Here is a 26,421-nt window from a genome sequence, read left to right as displayed (position 1 = left end):
GTCAATCCCTCCTTTATGGTATCTAAAAATAGACTCAGTCCTGCCTAGAATATGGGGCAAGTGTACTAGGGTTGCAGTGTATCAGAGAACTAGAGAGCACAGCCGCTCCGTGTCAGATCATGCAGGAATGATGAGCCGCATGCCATTCACAGGGGGTGCCCCTGCAACAACCCCACCTGTTGCTTCCCTCCTCCCCCAGCCTTCCTGGCTACCGTTGTAGTGTCCCCCCATTTGTGTGCTGAAGTAATAAAGAATGCAGGAATAAGAAACAGTGACTTGTTAGTGAAATTAAATGAGGGGAAGGCAGCCTCCAGCTGCTATGATAGTCCAGACAGGACATTAAGCAGTGTGGGGGAGAGGAGACCAGCATCCTGCTGCTATGATAGTCCAGGCAGTACAGAATCTTTTCTTTACACATGAAGGGCGGGGGCTGATGGAGCTCAGCCCCCTGTTGCTATGATGAAGACGGTTAGCAGGCCGTCTACTTATGGGCTGATGATGAGGACGGATAGCAGTCCTACTGCACTACACCATCTGCCACAAGGCTGATGATGAGGACGGATACCAGTCGTATTGTACTGTCAGCCACCCATGAGGCGGTGGGGGGAGGATGCTACAGTACAGTGTTGCAGCATCGCGTCTACCAGCAGCATTCAGTACACATAGGGTGACATTTAAAAGAGTCAAGAGATGATTTTTTTTCCTTTTCCTTCTGGGGGTGGGAGTACATTGACGAGCTATGCCCTGAACCACCGTGGACAATGTGTTTGACCGTACAGGTATTGGGAGCTCAGCCAAGAATGCAAATGCTTTTCGGAGACTGCAGGAACTGTGGGATAGCTTGCGTCCTCAGTCCCCCCTCCCTCCCTCCATGAGCATCCATTTGATTCTTTGGCTTTCCGTTACGCTTGTCACGCAGCAGCGTGCTGAGTCTCTGCTACGCCGTCTGTCTGGAGACTTTTTAAAAATACTTTGGACCAGGCGTAACATTACAGTAATTCTCCTAATTAGATGCAGGAGTCACCGAGCGAGATCACCCTGAGGAGGGTCACTGAAGGAGATAGAGAGCGCATGCTGCGTGAAAGCCAGCACAAACCAGGGGCCTATGCTGCCATGCTCGTGGAGGCAATGCTCCCAGAATACCTCATGAAAGCCTGGCACGGAAAAGTGTGCTACCACGGAGCACCCAATAAGGCAGCTCTCCCCAGGAACCTCCTGCGGAGGCTTTTCGATTACCTCTAGGAGAGCTTCGTGGCGATCTCCCAGGAGGATTTCTGTTCTATCCCCATATATATAGACCTCCTTTTCACATAGTTCAGATTCCTGTTACATTAATAATAAAAGTTTACATGTTTAAAGCACTTACCGACTGATCCTTCCCCTGATTCAGGGTCCGGGGTAACTGCTGGGGAAGGTTGGTAGGGGATGTCCGTGAGGGTGATGAAGAGATCCTGGCTGTCGGGGAAACCAGCGTTGTAAGCGCTGTCGCCTGCCTCGTCCTCCACAAACCATTCCTCATCTTCCCCGTCCGCGAACATCGCCGAGGAACTGGCCGTCGACACTATCCCATCGTCGGAGTCCATGGTCACTGGTGGGGCAGTTGTGGCAGACCCACCGAGAATGGCATGCAGTGCCTCGTAGAAGCGGCATGTCTGGGGCTGGGCTCCGGAGCGTCCGTTTGCCGCTTTGGTCTTCTGGTAGCCTTGTCTCAGGTCCTTGATTTTCACGCGGCACTGCGTTGCATCCCAGTTGTATCCTCTGTCTCTCATGGCTTTGGAGACCTTCTCGTAGGTCTTTGCATTCCGTTTTTTGGAGCGCAGCTCTGAAAGCACAGACTCCTCGCCCCACACACCGATCAGATCCAAGACTTCCCGGTCAGTCCATGCTGGGGCCCTCTTTCTATTCAGAGATTGCATGGACTCCTCTGCTGGAGAGCTCTGCATCGTTGCCGGTGCTGCTGAGCTCGCCCCGATGTCCAACCAGGAAATGAGATTCAAACTGGCCAGACAGGAAAAGGAATTCAAAATTTCCCAGGGCTTTTCCTGTGTGGCTGGTCAGAACATCCAAGCTTGGACTGCTGTCCAGAGCGTCAACAGAGTGGTGCACTGTGGGATAGCTCCCAGAGCTACTAAGGTCAATTTCCGTCCACACCTAGCCTAATTCAACATAGCCATGTCAAATTTGGCGCTACTCCCCTCGTCGGGGAGGAGTACAGAATTCGAACTAAAGAGCCCTCTAGGTCGAACTAATTAGCTTCCTGGTGTGGACGGGTGCATGGTTAAGTCGAATTAACGCTGCTAAATTCGACATAAACTCCTAGTGTAGACCAGGCCATAGTGGTGGGTTGTTTCAGGATCTGGAAAGATTACACGGTGGGCATGGTGCTCCTTGTACAGCACAGAGCCCTGATTCCCATCTGGTAGCAGGTAATATCAGGGGAAGAGTGCAGGTGGGATTCGTAGATGGATCATTATGTTGAACTACCAGCCATTGCCTCCTGTGAAGTCAGGGCAGCCTCAGGTGGTGGCAGTGGCAATGTAGTAGGTCCTCTGTCACTTCACAGTACATGGTGAAGAGTTCCCTGTCTCTCTGCCCCAAGGAGATCTTCATTTTCAGCTCAGTGACTCAGGTTGGGTGCATGGAACAAGGTTTGGCCCTTAATGCTGAGATATCTACTACCAATAAAGTACCTATTAACAAGGAAAATAAAACCACTTACTGAAAGTTTGGAAAACTTGTGATATAGCCATAATGAAAGCAATCCTTAATAAACGTGATATATAAAAAGATCTTTAATAAACTCTGTCTGTACATCCATACATTAGAGAGACAAGGTGGGTGAGGTAATATCTGTTATTAAACCAACTTCTGTTGGTAAGAGAGACAAGCTTTCAAGCTTACACAGAGCTCTTCTTTAGGTCTGGGAAACTTACTCAGAGTGTCACAGCTCTGAGTAAGTTTCCGAAACCTGAAAAAGAGTACTGTGGAAGCTCGAAAGTGTGACCCTCGCATCCACAGAAGTTGATCCAATGAAAGATATTACCTTACTCACCTTGTCTCTCTAATATCCAGGGACTGACATGGCCCTGCATAGCCATACATTAGTAATACATTGCCAAACTGGAAACCATTACTAGTCTTTACTCAAACAACACTCTAGCTGAGTACAGATGGGCATTTTCCTTGAGTAAAACCTTATTAAAGACTTTAGCATGTGTTTAACATAACATTGTTCAGTGTTATGCCCACAAGTCATATTTTCAGTAATGAGACTTGGAATCAAACTCTTCCCCAGCTATTTTGCAATTGTAGTCTCTTGTGAAGCAAGAAGCCCACCCCTTTACCATTCTCAGGAGATTTATAGTGACTTCCATTATCCATTAGTTGTGTAAAGAGGAGTTTTCATTAGTCATCCCTCCTCCTCATTAGGGAGGAACTAATCCCTTTAAAATACTTTTTCCTGATTACTGCAACATTGTTTTTTGAATTTTGCCTGCAGTGAAGTTGGTACATTTATCTCTAAGCAAAAACATATTTATTCAGAATTATAAGACTGCATGGCAGAATGGATCTTCTCTTACAAGGATTAAATTAAATACATTCTGTACCAATAATTGTGCAAAACTACAACTGGTAAAACGTCTCCTTATCAGTTTGTTTTGTAGAACAATTATTCACATAAACATCCCACATAAGGAGAAAAATAGATGCTTTAAAGCTTAACTTCCTCCATGAGTCCTCAGTGCATTTCAGCACATGCTGTACACATCTGTTTATAAACCCCATTTAAGCTAATGGGACTTAAGTATATGCTTATGTGTGTTTCTGAATCAAGGCCTAAGGGACAGCCTGATATTTATGATGTATAGACTTTCTAGAAATGAACCCTGGAGGAATTTGCTGAAGTGTGAAAGTAGATTAAAAACATGTAAGAATGCAAAACTGCCATTAAACCATATCTAATTATGTAGGATGCAAATACTGTAGATAGAAAACAATTAATCTGAGACTGTGTTAAGGTTCCTGAATTTCATTTTCCACTTGCACACTGTGCAACCATGGGCAAGCCTATTCCTGAGAAGTGCTGCATGTCTCCACTGAGCTGCAGAGCACCTCAGCCTTCATCGAACTTTGGAGAGCTTGTCACATATTTGTGATGAAATCATTCTTTACTGATGAGGTTGTCGTTCAGCACCTTGTGGGATAAGTCCACACAAATTCTTGAAGTACAAAATATTTACTATTCATTATTTTTTTGTCAATCTGACCCAGTGTGTCAAAACAGTATTTGCTAATAGCCAATTGAATTAAAGCCGAATGACTATAATGGTCTCCTCCCTTTTTATATAATTACTTTCTTTACATCGTTACATGTTCTCCTTACCCAACACAAAACCAAACCCTGTATATGAGGATACATTTGATTGTGCAATACTTATTTTTTTTAATGTATTTTCATTTTAACTTCCGTCCAACTTTCTGTAACTGCAGGGAGAACACTCCAGGGAACATTTTAGATTAAGGGATCAACATAATTTATGATCCTGACATTATTCATTTTTTTATAACTCAGTGAAGTATATCTTTGTTTACCACTACTCTGTTAGCTCATTATATTTTCAGTTTTGAAAAGGAATAAAGTGTATAGATAAATTAACAGTGGACTCAAAACACACTCTGAATGTTGTACTCTTATCTCTTCTGTCCAAAGTACAGAAATTAGAAAAGAGCAGATTGAACTATTAAGTGATCCTATTTCTAATTCTGGAGTATAGGAGTGCACGAAAAAAATTAAGCATCAGGTAATACTTAATTGACTGTACTGCTTACAGTATGACTTAGTGGTCAGAATGGTGAACTGGGAGCTAGGACTTACTGAGGCCAGGATTTCCCCCTCTGTGTAACAATAGGCAAGTTGGTTTGGTCTTGATTCTATAGCCACCCGACACATATCTTCTCAATGAAGTCAATGGGGTTCTGTGCACAATGCCACTGCAAGATTGAGGCCTTAAACCTTATATGCTTCAGTTTAGCTATCTTTAAAATGGGGATGATACTACCTGCCACAAAGGGATGTTGGGGCATTTAGTTAATGTCTAAGTACTTTGAGATGATCAGATGAAAAGCACCAGAAAAGTGCAAGTTATATCAAATAAAAATATGACATTTTAGAAACCTAGACACAAATGAAGCTTTCAGACTAGATGTCAGACTAGGATAACATTTCTAATAATTATGTTCTTCCCCCCTTTTTTCTGTATAACTTCTGTTATATGACGGCAGTAGGCTATTCTAAGCATTCTGCATGGGGATAACTTGATAGTTCACAGGTGGCGAGTATTATGTGGCTGTTGACTTTGTCCTTTCTGCCTCACTGCACACCTGAGGTACTTTTTTATGTGTCTGTGTTTGGTTTATACAGTGTGCCCATCACCAAAGTCTCTAAGCATAGAAATCCTCCAAGAGTCTGATACAATAACCACTGAAGTCAATGAAAAAAATTCTACTGATTTCAATGGCTTTTAAGATCAGATTCCAGAAACTTGCTACTTGTGTTCCTGAGTTGTTTTAGTTGTTTTGTGTGTGTTTGTCCATATCCCTTAGAGACTGATCCAGCTCCCAGTGTACAGACAGAAGGCAGTCAGACCCTAGCAGCTCTCACTAGCATTGATGGGAGGTGTTTGCTTATAAATGAAGGCAGACTATAATCCTAAATGTCTAGCCTACTCTGCATCCTTCTTTGTTATGGTTTTCAATAGGATATTTCACTTACATATAAAATGTGTGATGAACTTTTATTCTATTTTGTTTGAATTTTCTCCACATATGCTTCTTATAGTTGTTTATTAATGTAAGTTTCCCAATCTTTATGGTGAGGAAAAGCTTTTCTTGGAATGTTGTACATATTTTGTGTCATTAGCTCTTGTATCTACTGATCTTTTTATTTATTTTATGTGAGTATACTTGTTTCTTTTGTTATGAAGACATTCAGAGACGGTTATGCTAAAATAAATACAAAATAACTGGACAGAGATTATTGATATAATAAACACATAGTTAAATAAACACATAAAGGTCCTACTAGGCCTAAATACCACAGGAAGACTGAACAATCACATACCATATTAGGAAACTCTCGTATAGTCTTCTATCCTCTGCCTATATTTGCATTGTGCAAAAATGGAATTTACCCATGGCACTAAAAATGCAAGAAAGGATCAAGGAAGATTCACAAGGCAAACTATATGAAGTTTTGCCTTCAAATCTTTATAATCTGGGGAAAAATGTGGGCTCCCTAGTCAGTTCTTTGTAAAATCTGTGCAACAGTTTTTACTTGCAATACACAAGCCATGTAATTCAGCTAGCTGTAGCAGAAATATACTTAATCTTGGTTTTATCACCAGTAAAATATGTTTACAGGTTGGCCTAGATCAGGGGTCAACAACCTCTGGCACGTGGCTCGCCAGGGTAAGCACCCTGGCGGGCTGGGCCAGTTTGTTTATCTGCTACAACGGCAGGTTCAGCAGACCGCAGCTCTCACTGGCCGTGGTTTGCTGTTCCAGGCCAATGGGGGCAGCGGGAAGCGCCCTGGGACGAGGGATGTACTGGCCATGGGTTCCCGCCGCCCCCATTGGCCTGGGATGGCAAACCACAGCCAGTGGGAGCCGCGGTCCGCCGAACCTGCCGACGCGGCAGATAAACAAACTGGCCCGGCCCACCAGGGTGCTTACCCTGCCAAGCCGCGTGCCAGAGGTTGACGACCCCTGGCCTAGATACTATGGTGAGGGATGCTTTTCAAATGTGAGAGATAAATAGAATATGAAAAGGTCAGATACTTTGTGGCTGCGAATAGTTGTGGGTGCAATTTTGAATCTACATTTATATGCACATCAAGTACAAGAACAGTACAATCAGACATTTAAATGTTTTGGGTGGTGTGATGGGATGGATCGGCCCCGCACTGGTACGGAGTGGGTTAATCCTTCCCTCCTAGCAGAGGAAGCCCCACCCCTGAAGCTCTGCTGGGCATGCGCCACCTGGAAGTCAAGTATAAAAGCCTGCAGAGCTACTCAGTCAGGGCTGACTGCTGAGGACGAAGGACATTCGGCAGGGGCTCCAGGCCAGGAGCCATTACAGCCCTTACCTACGAGAGCTGCAGAGCCAGAAACCTGGACCAGAGGCTTGCCGCTACCGGAACCACAGGGAGTGTCTGGTGCTGAGGAGCCGGGAGACCCTGATACCATATGGACTATTGCTGCAGGAGAGCCAGTAGGAAGTGACCCAGGGAGGGTGAGGGAGTGGTACCTCTCACCCCTATGAGGTCAGCATGTTTTGGTAGGATTCCCTGCTGACCTTGTGGTGGACTGCTCTGCTGCTGTCAGGGCCCTGGGTCAGGGCCCGGTGGAGTTGGATGGGTCTGGGCCCCCCTACTGGGGGCCGCCAACTCCTTGTGATGGCCCGCAGGCACCAGCCACTAGGCCCCCTGTTTTGCCTCCAAAGATAGCTGTATTGACTCTGACTGCTAGGCCATGCTATCCTACTAGAGCAGGAGAATTAAGTGGACTCTAGCCATTGGGCTGCACTGCCCTAGGGGCACATTGAATGGACTCTGGCTGCTAGGCTGCATTACCCCACTTGGGAAGAGGCAATAGGTGGACGCTGGCCATTTGGCCACACCGTGTGGACTATTGGGGGGGCTTAGAAAATGGATGTAGGCATAGAGAGGCGGAGTTACCTCCCTCCCCCGTGACTTAAGGGATCGACGAGGTACAAAGACTGCCACAAGTGGCATTTTCAAAAGCACTCAGCACTGAAGAAAAACTGCCATTGACTTGAATAGGAACATAATTACCAATGCTGAACAAAAAATTACATGTGCCTGCAAAATTTTGAGTACAAAAGCAGAGGCCTGAGTCAGGCCAGGTTGAAATTCAGCACTGCATCATTCAAATATTTGTCTATATAAACAGTTACAGTAGTGGGTGACAAGCTGGTGTGTAAATCTATCCCACACTAGCCTGCTGTGCACTAACTGTCCATATGGACCCTCTGCCATGCGCTAAAAGTACCCTAGTGCACTTTGTTCTACTCCCATTTCAAAGTGAGTAGATCAAAGTGCGCTGCAAAACTTTCAGTGCACAGTAGCAGGTGCCATATGGATAGTTAGAGCAGGGCGGGCTAGTGTGATGTAGATTTACACCTCAGCTTGCCATGCACTAATTGTTCATCTAGACTTGGCTCTTATGTTGTGTCTGTACTTGACATTCAGCTTGAAACTGGGGTAAATTTAATCAAGACAAATTGCAGCTGTTTTTATCTACACTTGCGCTTTACAATGTTGCAGCTACACTGGTCAATGGTTACCAGTGGCTGAAACAGGGATAATTCCCAATATAAACAGAGAGAAATCTGAAACTGGAATACCTATTCACTGAGTGAAGGGATTATAAATTCCAGAGGAAGAATTTCTTTGTGGATTAAATTTTTAAGTACATTTTCAGTGAAGACATTGTCTGCCTATGTGGATAATTCTCATTCTTACAGTGCTCTGGAGTACAACATAGAACAAATGATGATTCATTCTTTCCAAACACATCACCTCTCCTTAAACAGGATGATTAATACCAATATTTCTTTACAGGGAGACTCTATATTTATTTGTTATCAAAACCAGACTGAGTCACCATGGTAAAGAGATGTTTGAATCTTTTCAATTTCACTTAACATACAGACCACTGTATGATTTGTTTTTGTCTGGCATGCAGAAATAAGAGTCCTCATTTGCATGCAATAATTTAAGTACTTGTCTGTCTCAGACTCTGAGCAGAGAAAAATTCCTTCTGTTTTTCTGCTGTGGAAACATGCTGTTGAGTCAAGGTGAGAGATTCCTTGAGTAGGGCAGGACTTGTCACAAGGAAGAAGTAAGAGTAAGGCCAGCCTGTCTTCACACGTATAAACAAAGATTTAAAGGAACTGAAGCACTCATGATCCTCATGTTTGAAGGATGTCCTAATGTAGTTACAATAGCAATTAAATTGTGCAATCATTCTTGTTCTTTGCTAGTTGCCATGAGGCAAAGATGGCCACAGTGCTGCCTGTGGGCCAAATGAGGCCCATAGAGTTCTGTAGTGGGCCCACAGTTACCTTTGTCTTTAATATGGAAGTATGGTCCCTGGAGACTACACATCCCAGTATTCAATACTGCATCTAGATCTGAACAACATTGAATGCTGGGGTCTTCAGTCTCAGTTCACATCTGTATATTACACATGAGGATGACTCCAGTGAGTTTCATTTTATGTGGATCATGTATGGCCCTTAGGCTTATGACAAGCTGTCAATGCTGCTTTCAGTTATCCTTCCCCTGCCATGGAGTAATTTGCTCTTTGAATTATTAATAATCAAACCCAGCTAGGAAATTCCTGTACCTTCTGCAAAAATAGTCAACTGTTGCAAAGGGGGTGGGAGGGATCACTTAATAAACAAAGGTAAAATTAAGCAAAAATGGTGAGAACTATACTTTTTCAAAAATATTTATTTCTGAATAAGTATTCCCTCTCCTAATTATATCTTCATTAGCCAAGCAAATAATATTCTTTAAGCCAATTATCTGCAAATGATCATGGGACAATACTTATACTGAAAGAATACATGTATTTTAGGAAAGGAATGTAGAGCAGAGGATTGTGAGCCAGGACTTCCGGGTCTGGTTTGAGTTGTTCTGTGACCTTGCCTTCCTGGCATAGAAACTAATAAGAGAAAGCATTTGCCTAAATGTGGTAACTGATGTTTAGGTCAAGAATTAATAAGTGTAAGGGAAGAAGAGCTGGAGTTGGGGCCTCACAAGCCTGGTGGTCATGGAGACCTTTGATTTGGGGGAAGTAGTAGAATTTCAGCTTCCCTGAGCAAGACTATTTAGTTTTGTAAGCACTGGGGTTGGAATGCACAAAGAGATGGGCTTCACTTTTAGAGCAGTAATTTGTGAAGATGGAGTGGCCTAAAGTTTCACACACACCCTCTCTCCCCAAACAAACTCTGTGTAAAATGGGTCAAGTTTGGAGTATATTGCAAAGAATAATTTTGCTAAACCTCCCCAAAATCCTTAACTAACCCTGTACAGTTTGTTATGCAAATGGTGGACAAACTGGTTCTCGAAGAGAGTGGACAAATTTAAAAAAATGTTTTTCAGGGCTTCCCAAAAATGTTAAGGCCACCTCTCATGGAAAGCATAGTATAGGGTCTCTTTTGATTGATTCAGAAATATTGGCCAAATGGCCCAAAGGATTCTTTCCCTGTCCAGTAGTACCTGTCTGAGTTACTGTGATTTACACTTAATTTCTTTGATATTTTTACCTCTGTCTCCTTTAGTTGATTAGTGAATTTTACTTGGTACTTTCATGTCCTTTCCTTTTTTTTCCCATAGGAATGTGAGCTTCCTGCCTCAAAATTTTGAAATGGAAAAGGAAAGCTTATGATGTAGGTGGGATCCATTTCTAGAAGTATCCTTGTTAGAACTGGAAACATGCCTTACTTGCCTGCTGAATTATTTTGTGAATATATCAATCTACATTTCCTGGGATTTTCTCTAGGAAACAGATGCACCTTTTTGCACACACCTTTGAAGAGAGTAGGCCTATATGCTATAGGAAAAACTGCAAAAATTAATTATGTGAAGGAGTGTGAGAGATTATTTGGATAAAAGTAGGAAGTTTAAACATTTTACTTTCTTTATCTTGAATGAACTTTGCCTTAAGGTATATGGCCTGAATCAAACTTCACTGAAGCCAATGGAAAGCCTCCCATTGGAGTCCATGGGTATTGGAACAGTAAGTCTAGATAAGAGGCAGGCAGGCCATTTGTCCAGTTTTAAGCCAGACAATCCTCTTTTTGGGTGGTGTCCCCCACATCCAGTACTGAGACAAAATCAGATGTGGTTTTGTACAATATTCAGTGAGGGACACCATTTTGAAGAGCACATTGCTCCCACCATGCTGGCAGGACCTCATACTAGGCATACACGCAGGGGGTATGAGCCCACTCCATTCCTGGAAGTACTAGAATGTCCGGTATTTTCAGAATGCATGAGTGGCCTCCCTAATAAGAGGGAAGTCAAACCCAGAAAGAGTACAGCAAATCAAAGAGCAAATGTTGTGGAAATGCCTGATATGAAATCATTGGAATGGGAAATAAATATGGTCAATATTAACCAAAGACTTAGTTGTGGAATGACTGAAAGTGGGCTGCCTGAGTTTGCTAAAGAGACCGTACATGATATAAGTTGTCAATTCATTTGTCAAAATTTTTCCAACCCAATGGACTGTGATATGCAGTGTTCTTGTTGCTCTGTTTGTCCCAGGATATTAGAGAGACAAGTGTGGGTGAGATAATATCTGACATTACACGATATTACCTCACCCACCTTGTTTTTCAGTGAACTGTGAAGCATTTCTTAAGCCTGTCAATGAGTTTATCTATATCTAATTTGCCTACTGACTCTGAGTTTGCTGGTCTTGTGTTAATTTGCTGCAATGTTTCTGAGGGCAGGTCTACACTACAGCCGGGATCGACTCTCTGAGATTGATCCACCATCAGTCGATTTAGGGGGTCTAGTAAAGACCCACCAAATTGACTGCAAATCATTCTCCAGTCAATCCCAGTACTCTATCTCTGACGAGAAGAGTAAGATACGTCGACGGGAGATTTTCTCCCATCAACTCCCCGTGGTGTAGACCCCACGGTAACTCAACCTAAGGTACGTTGACTCCAGCTATGTTATTCACATAGCTGGAGTTGTGTAGCGTAGCTTGACTTACCACAGTAGTGTAGACATAGCCTGATATCTGAGCTATGATGATTTTTGTTAGTTTTTGCAAGGCAACACGTGTTTTTGCCTTTAAATTATTTAGAAATTAAAGCTGTATCGAAAGATAGACTTTCTCATCTTTCTGCTGCCTCAGACCAAGAGTGCAGCTAACACACTGGTCAATGCATTGTTCCTCATCATACAGATGCATAGCATCATTTTCAGAAAGTGGTGGCAGCCACTGGGACTCCAAATCACATTGCGTTTTTTTGTATTGCTTAATTGTCTCATTATACATTTGCAAGTCCCCAGTGACTCTGATATCATTTTGTAACAGCTAAGGCATTCTTGTTTTCAGTTTTCTGATGATAAAAATGTCAGTGGGTGACAACCCATGCTTCATTGGTGCCATTTTGTAATTTAACAGTACTAAATACGGAGCAGATTCTGCATCCTTTTACAGTAGCTAATTCATTATTTTGACATAATTTCCCACCAACCCAGTGGATTGGGGATAATGGAGACTAGTGCTTGCATGCCTAAAGTCATAGTTCACTGCAAACTGATAAACCCATGCCCATTAAACTGTGACCCATTGTCAGACATTACTATGTCAGGTATACCATATCTGGTAAAAATAGATTTGATGTGCACAATCACCTGTTTAGCCGTAGTATCTTCTAGTAAGCCTATCTCAGGGAAGTAAGAATAATAGTTGAGGACAATTCCAGAGTAGGCATGTTGTTGAGGGCTTCAACCGTGCTGTGATCTTCCTGTACACCTTGCCCTACTAACATCTTTCCCAAGTATGTCATTTCTATTACACCAAATTTACATTTTTGTTTATTTAGCTTTAGCCTAGCATCTCAAAAGCTGCTCAGAGGCTCTTTTACTGTTTTTCCCCAGAACAAAATATTATCTATGTAAGCCATAGTATCCTCTAAACCAACAAAATTTTGTTGTATTTTCCAGTGACACACCTCCGATGACTAACACAACCCAAATGGCAGTCTGCAGAAATGAATGGCTTGCCAATTACAGAACCAGTTTCTCCTCCCTTGGTTTTCACACCTCAACTGCTAGAACAGGGCCTCATCCTCCCTGATTGAACTAACCTCGTTATCTCTAGCTTGCTTCTTGCTTGCATATATAAACCTGCCCCTGGAAATTTCCACCACTTGCATCCGAAGAAGTGGGTATTCACCCACGAAAGCTCATGCTGCAAAACGTCTGTTAGTCTATAAGGTGCCACAGGATTCTTTGTTGCTTTTGCAGAAACACTGTCTCCCAAAAGGGGTGCTGCACAAACATGTCCTTAGTTTTAATAAGGGCATCTTCCAGAACCCTGCTGATGCATCAAAGGTAGAAAGATATTTGGTGTTAGCCATCTCCCCAAAAATTTCTCCTCTACTAGGTAGTGGTAAATGTTCCCTTTTAACATACTGAATGTTTTGGGATCTTTACATAAGTGAAAGGTTCTATCTTTTTTTTTCCTTTGTAATGGTCAGTGAATGCTCTTAGTTCTTCTACTCACTCTGTGGTTCCCAGAGCAATGAGCCTACGGAGCTCCTCTTTTAACCTCTACCTTATGACAAGGGAAACTTTGTTAGAGACCTGAATCATGGGATGGTTGGGCTCTTTCAGCTTTATTCTATACAAATACTCTCAGAACTTCCCTATGCCCTGGAAGACTTCCTCAGACTCTTCGATTGTTTTGGTCCCCTGCCCATCCGGCAAGTGCACCTTCTTGATGAGACCAAGGGCCTGAAATGTTTAAAACACAATAACAGGTGTTTTTATGCCTGGTACTGTTACAAATTGTATCTTTTCTAATTTGTTATTTACTCATATACTGTACTCCCTTAGTGGGAACTCACCATCTTAAGCCCTCAGTTTTACCCATTTACCTTCAATTGCCTATGGCTTTTCTTTCAGTGGTAATATCACTGTTTCTAGCACCACATTGCTTGTGCACCTGTGTCCAACTTAAAATAAATAATTGTCTTATTTGCTTTCAGCAAGATAGTCCATTCGTCTTGTGCTGCAACATTGTCTATTGCTCCTATGAGGAATTCCTTTGAGCTAGCGGTGCTGTTGTCATGCTCTTTATCCATGTTGCATACACTCCGCTTGTGCGTAAAGTGATTTTATCATCCATTGCAATTCTTTCATCTTTTTTCATATGCTGAGCATTTAGGGTGAGAAGATGTCCCGATTTTATAGGGACAGTCCTGATTTTTGGGGCTTTTTCTTATATAGGTACCTATTACCCCCTGCCCCCGTCCTGATTTTTCACACTTGCTTTCTAGTCATCCTACGAGCATTAGCTTAGGTTGTTTGCCACAGTATACACAGCTCCATGTCCTGTTTTTGGTGGCCAGTGACTTTGAGTTCTGCATGCCTTTCTGCCTCGGGTTTCTTTTCTTGTTGCATTTTGGATTCTTTATTATGTCCACAGTGTCAGAGCATAATCCACCCTCCATAAACTTCACTCTGGACTGGGTAGCGTTTTTGCTTGGCAAATTCTAATTGCTTTGTAAAAGGTTAATTCTGCTCTTCCAGTAATCTCTCTCTGAGTTTTTTGTCCCATATCCTAATCACAATCTTGTCTTTTATTAGGGACATTCAGATAGCCCCTCCAAATTGCAAGATGGTCTCTTTAGTCTTAGATCAGTCACAAACTCTTCTATCGTTTCACCTTCTTTTTCTACTCAGTTTAAAACCATCTATCTCATGATTCTTTTTTAAGTGGAGTGCAATACTCAAATTTATTTTATACAGTTTCATAGTTAGCCTCCTCTGTCTGACTTAACTAAAAACTGTTAAACATATTAAGTGTTTCAGGACCACCTATTGTCAGAAATAAAGCTACCTTCTGATTGTTTTTCCTTTTTGCTGGCACCCAGTGCTTGCAGATACAAACGGAAGCACTTTTTAAACCTCAAGTTGTTTCCACTTTTCCAGGGAGTTTCAGCTCTAATGAGGCTTTATCTGCTCCATTCTTCCATGCAGGATATTTTCTTAGTTTGTTTTACTCTTGGTTCCATGTGATGTTAAGTAATCATTCAGAGTCAAGGAGTCTAACATAGGTCTTCTATCAGTGTCTCAGTTGTAACTCACTGGCATTGCATAACATGAGCCTCTGCATAACATAACCACCAGTTCCAACTAGTTATTGCCAAAATTTCTTAAAGGCACAGTTCCCCACACTGTCCAAATTGTAATTCCTTTGTGGGTAAACAGAGAACTTCAATTTTTAAAGCTGTTAGTTCAGCACTTTTCACAAACACTAAATTAACTTCTTTAAATTACAGAACTCTTAACCTTCCCCACTACTGCCAACTGTTCCACTTTCCCAGGCTGCTATTGTGATCACCTTAAGCCATCTTGGACCAAACCATTCTTTGTATAACCCCATCACCTTCAGCTGTGTTACCTGGATGTAATTGAGAGCAAAATTTCACCTAAAGTACTTGTCACCTTTCCCTGTGCTTTGTAATTGTAATCCTATCAATCCCACTCTGACCTGATTTTATTGAACAATGAGCCATTGCAATTTATGAGAATTAAAAGTACCAAAACCATGAAAACTAAAGGAACAGAAAATGCAGGAACTAAAGATATGTCTACAGTTGGAGCTGGAAGGTCTAAATTCCAGCTCGAGGAGACTTATCCACACCAGCTCTGATTGAGCTGCTGCACTAAAAACAGAGTGTAGCTGCCATGACACAACCAGTGGGAGGGGTTAGTCACCCGGAGCACATACCCATTCAAGGCACTAGGCATCCAGTTGAGGCAGCTAGCCCCTCCCAGTGCTCATGCTGCTGTGATACACTAGTTTTAGCTCACTAGCTCAATCACAGCTTGTGCGGGTATATTTCCTCAAGCTGGGAATTGCATCCCCAGCTCAAAGTGTAGACATACCCTAAACTATGTGTGTTCATTTCAAGTGTGTAGCTGGGAATTTTTGTGCGATTCTTCACTTTAGTCATTTTTCTTACATTGAGCCTGTAGGTCAAAGTACTTTCTTTTGAAACAACATAGAATTTTAGAAATTTGTCAGTCATTTTAAAAGAAATTGTGTTCATTCTCCTGGAGCAGATCACAAATACTTGTTAGTCATTATGATTATTGATGAGACATTTGTCCTACTGCACTTTATCCTGTGTCATTTATAACTTATTCATATTTTTCTCTACCACTAAGACATCAGTCTCAATTTTATGGTTGGCCTTCTCATTACTGGTTTGCTTTTAACTAAGTCGCCAACAAATGCACAGGTATCTGTGCCCCCAGTCCATGCTGTGAACATTTGGATGCGGAAAGGAGGAGTGTCACCTTTGCAACATATTCCCTCCCTTAGAAGACAGGCTATCTGTGAGATTCTGACTTCCAGGGCTGTGAGGGGATAGGTGGAGGAGATCTCCTTCAGATTCTCACCCTCAGCTCCACAGGGGAAGCTGGCACAAGTTGATGCAAACAGAGTAATAAAAGGATAATAAAATAAGTTTACTTTCATGAAGAACTTCAGTTGATGTTATTTTATCTTTGTTAAACAAGAAATATTAAAAGCAAATATAGCAGGTGATTCTGGCATGTGAGATTCAGATGCTCAGCAGTAAAAGAGTCAGAAGATGGAAATAAAATGGGCCACAGCTTTGGCATCACTATGGTCCTGATTGAGGACCATACTTTATCAAGTATGTAATTTTAAGAGTGAAAGGAAGTCAATGGGATTCTTTGTGGATGCAGCAATCTGCCTGCACACGTCTCTTTGCAGGAACAATGCATTAAACTGTAAGCTTGATGGGATAGGGATCCTGTCTTCCTTTAGATTTGTACAGTAATACCTATAATAAATAATTCATAATAATATTTCAAAATGTCACAAATGAATAGCAGTTTGTGTTAATTTAAACAGTATTTAAGACCAAAGTAAAGGTTTAAGGCTTAAGACAAACCTTTCATTAGATCCTAATTTTAAAATGGCCTATGAATAGTTCCATTATTACTTCCAACATAAAAATATCACTAAATATTTTTATCATTAAATGAGTAAAATGATTTGTGATCCCAGAAACAAAATATGAGAAGATCTGACAACAGCTGAATCACTGAATTCACTGCAAGGCTTCAGAAAAAGCCCTGAGTTTTATTTCAATACTCAGTTGCCTCTGTGTTTCAGAAAAGGATATCAAAATAGAGGAGATAATCCATGGAGATTTGCAGGCTGGTAAGCAGCCAGCTCTAGCACTTACACAACTGGGTATAAATAAATGAACAATATCAGCAGTCAGTAGCTAGCCAGCCCATGGTGATGCTACACGACTAGAGTACAGAAGCATGACATAGAGAAGAATAAAAAATCCAAGAAGCTGTCAGGCTAATCAGTCGACATGCTCTTTTCTGTATCTCTCAACATCTTTTTGACAGTTTCCTTAATCATGAATGCATAGATAGTGAGATGTAGGAAAGGGTGCGTCCCATTCCTCTACTGGGATATCACTGACCTGCTCACACAGAGCAGTTTTCTTTACCAGATGGCCTATTGTAGCTGCTCTTTTACCTTCTCAAAGGTATGTGTTTAGGAAGCTGAAAGTCCTGAGTTCAAATCCAGGTCATTTCCTTTGAGGCTTTGTGTCAAATCCTCAACTGACATAAATTGGCATAGATCCACTAAAGTCATTTTAAGTCAATAGAGCTATGCTCATTTATACCATCTGAAGATCTGGGCCAATACATGCACACACATGGAAAATCAATTGTGGGGGGAGGACCCCCCACAAAATGTAACATCTATCTACCAGTATTCTCCCAACTGTGGATCATATTCTGTATTTTGAAGTATCATTAAACTTTTCTGAATCATGCTAGGCAATATATCATGTCACTAATAATATCAATATATGGTATTTTCTATTGTCTGGAAAACATCTTAACAATTTTTTATCTTGTTGTCTTTACAACCATACTCCTCTGAGTGTGTTACCTTGTGCAGTGCCTCAGCCCTAATGCTCATCTGCACATCTCTTTACTTAACATAACCTCATCTTAATGTATCAACGTCATGCTTGTCTGATCTGAAAGTTGCATTTAAATTAATCTGGATTAAAAATTGCAAAAATGCATATATTTGGTAACTGTTCAAGTGTGTCACTAATACAAATAGTTATTGGGAAAAGTTCCTACTGTACAGGAATTTGTGTCACAAGACCATCTATGCAGCACTAATTTTGAGTCAGTGTGCTGCACTTCCCACATGCTGAATGGGAGGAGGAGAAGAAAGAAGAAGAAATAAAAAACAGAATCCTTCAGATTCGTTACCGATAGGTGTTTCCAACAGATTGGGTTTAAGGTGGATTGACAGAATGTCTCAAGCTATTGTTGTCATATACTTCACATGTTTTGGAATGGATGACAAAGTTAAATTTTATCCTGGGAGCAGGACTAACCAGCATTCTGCTTCTTACCACTGTCATCCATCAGCTTGATGTGTGCTCATAAAAAAAAAAAAGTCAAAAGACTAAATACATGGCAATTCTTTTCAGTCTGCAGCCAGCTGCTCAGTGTGGCAGCATGTGTGTGTGTGTGGGAGAGGGTGATTTTGAGGGGGTGGGAAGAACAGGTTACACTATTTCCCTTTAACACATCTGCATTGTAAACAGAACCTGGTTCTGCATACTAATGTCAGCAGTCAGTCAATGTCAACACTGACATTTTCAATCTCTTTTTTTTATGTCACATTAGCGGAAAGTGACCTGTTGTGTTTGTGGAAGCTCTGGAATCCCACAGGAGAAGGATCACTCAACACCATGGCAATCTGCCAAGTACAACTTGTTCTGAAACATAGTGGCTCTGAGAAGATGCATTATCATCTGAAACACAATGTCATCATAGTGGGAGGTAGGATACTGCTGATTATCTGAGTTGTTACTGAACAGCATACCATCCAGAGGACAGCACACTTCTCCTGCCAGGCTCTTCCTCTTTTTCTCTTCTTTCTCACTTGCATCTCATACTCTGCTCTGGGACAGCCACCACAAATTTCAAGTCTAGCACCTGTTTCTGAATGGTGCTGAGCTCCCTAGATTTCTGTTGCTCCATGGGAATTGAGGGCACTCAGCATCTCTAAAATACAGTCAGCACCTTAAACTGCTAAGTTGCTCAACAGTCACATTTTGTGTTCCAATGTCATATTGATGTGGGCCCAGAACTGAAAATGTAAATAGTCCTCATCAAATTTTTAATGTTGTTTCTGTTGTTTGTCCTTTTTCTACTGTCTGTGCTGGGAAGGCCAGAAACTGATACCATCTGGTACCCCACATATAATTCTGATAGTAAACCAGTCACATTAACCAGTTAAAAAAATACAAGTGGCTAGGCTAATAGGACAAGAAACCAGCCTCTCGGTTTATGGTATAAAATTATATTCTGGTAAAGCTTTTGCTACATAATAAACAGGAAACAATTAAGTCTTATGTTTCTCTTGATAATTATGGATGGATACCAACCTTAAAATTTGAATCTAGATCCATACTTCAAACCCCCAAAGTTGGAGACAGGGCAGCATTTGGTCCATGGTTCAGCCCTGTCCATTATACAGATAGGGACTAACTACTAAATTCAGATCCAGGCTTAAATATCAACATTCCCTCACAAAGCTCCAGGGGTTTCTCATCCAAGGCCTGGGTTTGGTATATCTTTAGTGGCAATTTTATGATTTAATGTATTTGCATGGATTATCAAAGGTCTGGTGATGTGGAAACTAGACTTTCCCTTCAAAAGCTTTTTTCCAAACCCTTCAAGGTTTGATTTTTAAACTTTCATTTAAATTATCTGCCAGGACAACAAGGTTAGTTCTACAGAGAGGAAGGCTAGAGTAGGAAGGTGATTGTGTAAACAAGCCACCTTGTTTGCTCCCTGTGGGTCTTCAAGTCATATCTAATTACTGTTGTTTTGCTGACACACACAAATATTTTTCTGCTGTTAGAGGCAATGCAGAGCTAGTGGAGTTATGAAAGAGCAAGCTGGATTCTTTTCTCATTCATACTTTAGCAATAGGTTAACTAAGTTCTGACTGCAGAATCTTTATTAGTGGTGCAACTGATAGGTGAACAGGACACTAGCAATCAGAAATCAGGTTTTGATTTATAAACTTTTTGTAGCTATTACTAGGGCCTTGACCCTGCTTCTATTTATGTCAATGGTAAAACTCCCATTGATCTCTGTGGATAGATGCTAACAATGTAGATGCAGTTTTCTATCTATAACCTTACTGAAAGGAACCTGTTGCCAATTCATTTAATTTATAATTACACCGCTACCTCGATATAACGCCACCCGATATAACACGAATTCGGATATAACGCGGTAAAGAAGCGCTCCGGGGGGGGGCGGGCTGCGCACTCCAGTGGATCAAAGCAAGTTCAATATAAAACGGTTTCACCTAGAACGCGGTAAGATTTTTTGGCTCTCAAGGACAGCGTTGTATCGAGGTAGAGGTGTATATGGTAAAAATGAGAAAGGAAGCAAATTTTCAGTGATAGTGTGCTGTGACACTTTTGTATTTTTATGTCTGATTTTGTAATCAAGTAGTTTTTAAGTGAGGTGAAACTTGGTATATGCAAGACAAATCAGACTCCTGAAAGGGGTATAATAATCTGGAAAGGTTGAGAGCCACTGGTACAGACCAATGGTTAGCTATAGACTAGAGCTCGGGAACCACTGATATTAAGTTATTAAGATAGTGGTCTTGAATTTTAAAAAGTACTCATCTACATACAAGCAGGGCAATCTCAAGTAGGAGTAAAGAGGTTATTTTTCCTCTACATTTGGCCCTGGTGTGACCACTTCTGGAATATTGTGTTCAGTTCTGGTACAATTGAAAATGGATGTTGATAAATTAGAGAGGGTTCAAAGAAGAGCCGCGTGAATTATTAAAAGATTGGAAAACGTGCTTTATAGTGACAGACTCAAAGAGATCAATCTATTTAGTTTAACAAAGAGAAAGTTAAGGGGTGACTTGATTATAGTCTGTAAGTATCTACATGGGGAACAAATATTTAAGAATGGGTTCTTCAATCTAGCAGAGAAAGGGATAACATGATCCAGTGGCTGGAAGTTGAATCTAGACAAATTCAAATTGGAAATAAGGCATAATTTTTTAACAATGAGAGTAACCATTGGACAGTTGACCAAGGATGTTGATGGATTCTTTGTCACTGACAATTTTAAAATTGAGATTGGATGTTTTTCTAAAAGATATACTCTAGGAGTTATTAGATGAGTTATTAGTTATTAGACTGGATGATCACAGTGGTCCTTGATGAGTACAGTTTGGTCAGGAAAGCCAGCTGCACTGGTTGCAGAATGACAAATAAGAGTTTTGTGGCCTCAGATTTGTTGAGGCCATGATTACATTAAATTAGATTTGACCTTTAATTCATACTTGTAACAAAAGCCAGGTCATGAGCCAGAGTTTTGTATTAAAAATATCTTCGTATTTTTCATTCTTATGATGTTTCAAGACTAAAAATATTTGAAGCCAGTAACAGCAATGAGTTGAAGCTGGTAATCTTTAACTAATGTTGGCATTGTGGTCGTGCTGCTACTGCACGCAGTGTCTGTATGACATTACACTACTATATGAATTTGACACATTCTCTGCTGGAGAGAGCTTTTGGAAATGAACTTGTCCTGGTAAGAGGAAAACAAGTGTGAGTGCAAAAGAGAAAATCAGGATAATTGTTTTAAAGATCAAAATAATGGCTACATCCTGATGTGAGTTTTAAATATTTACACAACATTGGCACGTACTTTACAAATCCAGGTAATTTTCCCTGTTGGGAACTTATAAAATACTACAAGAGAAACATTATTATATCCTCTTTAAAAAAGGGCCAAGCAGCAGAGCTGCTGCAAGAAAAATAGTCAAAGGCTGCAGAATGACAGAGATAGTTATTTATATTCAGTACATGAAGTACAATAAGAAAGCAAACATACAGTACAGGATGAAATGGTCAAAAAGTTATACTTCTATTCCTTTTGACCTATTGTGCAGGTCATAATAGGGCACATCACAGCCTGCAGGGCCAAAGCCTTTGAAGGTTGTTTCATACGGCTCTTTGTAAACAGGTTGATCTTTGATTTTTTTTCAGTGGGCCTGTGGCTATATATCGCTTGTTAAAATCTACAGCAAAGACACTGTATCATCTGAGACTGTAAAGTTTGATCTAAGTGGGGCCTTTAACATGGTGACCTAATGTGCCCTCCTGAAAATTGAAAGTGGTGAACACCTGTCATAATACTGCTGTCTCTTGTACAGAGGCTTTTCAGGCTAAAATGACTCTGCGCCAAGTCTTGCAGCCTTATTTACATCAGCAATCCTATTGATATACTTGGGACTTCTTGCTTGAGTAAAGCTTGCAGGATTAATAATGAACAGAAGCAAATGAAACTAATAAATTAACTTTATCCAAAGCGAAAAACACTGAGGCTACATCTACACTACAAGCCCTGGATATGATTCCCAGCTCACGTACACATAGTTGCACTAGCTTGATGAGAGCTAACGCGAGTATAAATAGTAGCGTAGCTGCGGTAGCATGGGCGGAGGCACTGGTTAGCCATGCTGAATACAGACCTACCTGAATCCCTGAGGTAGGTACTTAGCATACTTGAGCCGTGCCTCTGGTACTGCTTTCTGTGCTACCAAGGCTATGCTACTATGTATACTTGCACTAGCTCTCATCAAGTGACAAGGTAGCGCAGGTATGTGTACATGAGCTGGGAGCCACGCCCCTAGATCGTAGTATGGACACAGCCTGAGGCACCAGCTCTGCAATTCCATCAATGTGAGCAGACCTTTGTGTCTGCACACAGTCCCACTGAAGCTAGTAGGCTTGCTCGGAACTCATTGCAGGATCAAGGTCTAGGACACTGTTGTTTCAGAAGATGCCCCTCAACATTGGTCACCTCTCAACAAAATCAATGTCACTTGCATCACAATACTTGATTTTCCCAAAGTACTTGCATTAGGCCCGATGTGTGGAAAAGATAGTAGTAAAGTCAGAGACTGCAGTACCGTGAACATCTGTTGATGAAATCATTGGGAGTTTTGCACTGACTTTAATGGTGTCAGATTTCACCCCATGTGTATAGAGGAGACTACTGTAGGAGCAGGGTTTGCATCTTAATTAGAAGCAACAGTATTATGCTATGAGTTTTGTCCATCTGTAAAGGTGTGGGCAGCCCCTGAGCACACACTTGCTGCCTGCGTGGCACTGCAGGTGTGTCCCACCTTAATTTCCCAAGGGAGGGCAGCAATCAGTTCACTTTAACTGCACAGTGCAAGAAGAAGCCAACATATTTTTAACAAAATACCATGCCCTCTTTTAATCAGGTTTCTAGGACAGGAATCGTAACTAGGCTTGGAAGGATTGGATTTATATCAGTAAACCTTGATTTCACTGTGCATACATAAACCAATGAAAAAACATTTCCATTGGTAATCATCAAAATTTACAGATTGGGAAAATAAGAAAAAATGCTACTTGAGAACTTATTAGCATTTGATTTAAGGATATTTACTTTGTATATTTTGACATATGATGTTGACAATTTGTGTTATAACAGTTATAAAGATCTAACTTTTTGAATATCAGCATCTCCTGACTTTAAATTATTACTGTCTGCTCCAATAAGTGCCCCACAACTGTGAAGATTTCAATCAATAAAAATAAAGTCCTTTAAAATAAACACCAATATTATCCATCAAAATTATAAAATAATAAAAATCAGATTTTGCCACATCTACTTGTAACAAACAATTCATCAGGACCCTGGGAGCCGTAGGCTTAGGGCTTAGGGCTCCGAGATTTTCAGTCCACACCCAAGTCTCTGAATCAATTTAGTCTTGTTTACTCAAGACTGCCTACATGCATGCTTCTTCTACTCTTCTCTCCCTCTCTGCTTTCTGTTTCGGTGTATATGGCTCAGCCCTCAGGTGGGACAGCGCCTCCTGGATTTTCCACAGGCGGTAGGCTCCAAGCTGGTGCCTTAAAGGGGAGTACACTTTCTTCCCATGGACTTTTTTACATCATCACACTTTAAATGTAGAAATGTCATATCTTTGACATGAGGCATGATTTTCGCAAATCCATCCCAAAGTTGCCACAAATATTAAAAAATAAAAATTCAAATTTAAATTTAAAGGAACACTGCTAAAGCTGTAAGCCCATAAAAGTGACTTGTTCTGCGTTCTCCCCCCCAGCCATGTCAATTTGGAAAGTCCATATGATTCTTTAGATGTGTTTTTTCTTCTTAAAGCAAATGAGAGAGGAGAGATGAATGAGCATGGCCTGGCTGTTGATTGGGCGGTGGGGTGTACTTTTCTCCGCTATTATAATAAACTGTTGTGTGATTAGGAAGTGACAGAATGTAGCCACCTCTATATCAGCTGCTCCTTGCCCCCACATATAGTAGTATACTGGACTAACTCTAGGTGAAGGCAGGGCTGGGATGCAATCCACTCCAGCAATCCTGACTGGCAAGTCAGCTTCTGGGGAGCTGGGAGCTGTCAGCAAAAGTTAAAACAGCCCTGAGACTGCTCTAACTTGTCCTGGGGGGGTCAGATGTAGCTCCCAGCAGTCTCCTAATTTGTGGAGTTTCACTCTCCCATCAGAGGGAGATCAGGTTTTTCCCCCTCCCCAAGGATGGTTATGAGGTTTTGGTTTGATAGGTCATTATGAATATAGCAGGAGAGTAGCAAGGATCCTATGATTAAAAAGTGTAGCTGCTAAGGTGTAATGATAGAAAGAATAAGGTCCTCTCTGTCTTCCATGCTAGCCTGACTCCTTGAGGAGCTGTGATTTCCTCCCTATGCCCAACTCAAATCCCACTCGCATCATAGGGGTTCCGTATTCACAGAAAGATTTTATATTTATATTTTTTTAATTGGAGCATCTGGGCTTAGGGTGACCAGATGTCCTGATAAACTTGGGACTGTCCCAATATTTAGGCATTTATCCCACGTCCCGATATTTCACAGTACTCCTTTTTTATTTTTTTCTGGCTTTTTATTTTTTTTTGTGCTCCGCCGTCACTTATCTGGGCTGCACACGTAGTAACATTCTTTGTAGAAATTTTAGGCACATTTCATAGTGCAAAAGTCTAAACTTTATGTAACTTAATGTGCTGTTCTGAAAATAACATGGAGTAAATGAAGCAGTGATTAGACCAAAAGACTGGATATTTTAACATCTGTCCTCATGGTTATGACACTGATTTGCTCTGTTATCTTGAGCAAGTTGCTGATGCCAACACTTTCAATATGGCCATTCATTCAGATGCTACACTTTTTTGGATACCCATCATTCTGGTCTCATTTTCACTCCCTTCACTTAACACCATGAGTGCTCAGCACCTCAGAAATCAGGCCCTAGGTGATTGTCTGCCTTGCCAAAAATGGAGGAACCCAGAATTAGAGGTGTCTTTTGATATATTTTTGTTTTTTAAACAAAAACCCTACTATGTGCCTCAGTTTACCCTTTGATCAAATGAAGAAATATAATAATTATCAGGGTGGAGATGGTTTGAGAGGCTTAACTAACATTTGCAAAGTGCTTTGCAATTCTTGGATGAAAAGATTCTATAGAAGTGCAAAGCAGAGACCCAAAGATGGGGGTTAGAGATGAATCTCTGAGAGATTAAAAATGGCCTTCATGTGAAAGGCATTGTGAGTAAAATGAGGGCATAGCTCACAATGAACTTATTCTCATTCCACTCTTTCAGCTGGAAGGGGCCTCAAGCACACCACATGCCTTTTCACTTGTAGAGGCCCTTGATTTTAATACAAATTAAAACCAGGGCACACACTCTTTTAGAACATCTGCCAGGCGTTTTATTTTCATAGCTGCTAGTGCTGGTCAACTTTAAAATCATGCTCTTCTGTTACTAAAGTTTCAATGCAGGTGACAGAGGAGAGAATATAGGGGAACTCTGAAGGCTTTAATGAGAGCATTAGTTAGTTGGGCCATTCTCTTTTTGGCCTGCAGGTTTCATGCTGGCCATCTCACAGAAGGGATCTGAGGTGGGGGCAGGAAACAACAGCCAGTCTAGACAGAAGAGGCTAGCAGCTAGTTGTCCACTCGGGTTTCAGATTAGACCTGGATAGTGTTCAATTTCTCACAGATGTTTGGCAGCTGCTTTGCTTTGGCTCCTATAATAAACAGGATTTCTTCTGCCCTGAAGGATGTGGTGACCAACAAATTCGCATACATAGGCTCATGAAATAATCCACTGCCAGAGCTGTGGTGCTAATGATCCCATCTGCTGGGGTTTAGATTTCTCAACAAAAAAACAATGATTTTAAAAAATGCACGATCATTTGGATTACGTTCTTACTAAGTACATTAACTTTTGCAGGGCAAGGAATGAAAGCAGCACATGTTGTCTTAAAGTTTTTTAGGTTGAATGCTTCTCTGGTGTAAATTCATTGTAGTCAGTTGGTTTACACCAATGATGAATTTAGCTCTTTTTATTTAAAGTCCGATTGTAATTGTTAAATCTCTTTAAGGATTAAAAAAAATGTGGAACAGGTTAACACCTTATTTGTATGC

Source organism: Mauremys reevesii, linkage group 9, assembly GCF_016161935.1.
Source record: "Mauremys reevesii isolate NIE-2019 linkage group 9, ASM1616193v1, whole genome shotgun sequence".
Classification (NCBI taxonomy): Eukaryota; Metazoa; Chordata; order Testudines; family Geoemydidae; genus Mauremys; species Mauremys reevesii.
The sequence above is the reverse complement of the archived record's forward strand: the minus strand, read 5'-3'. Positions refer to the sequence as shown.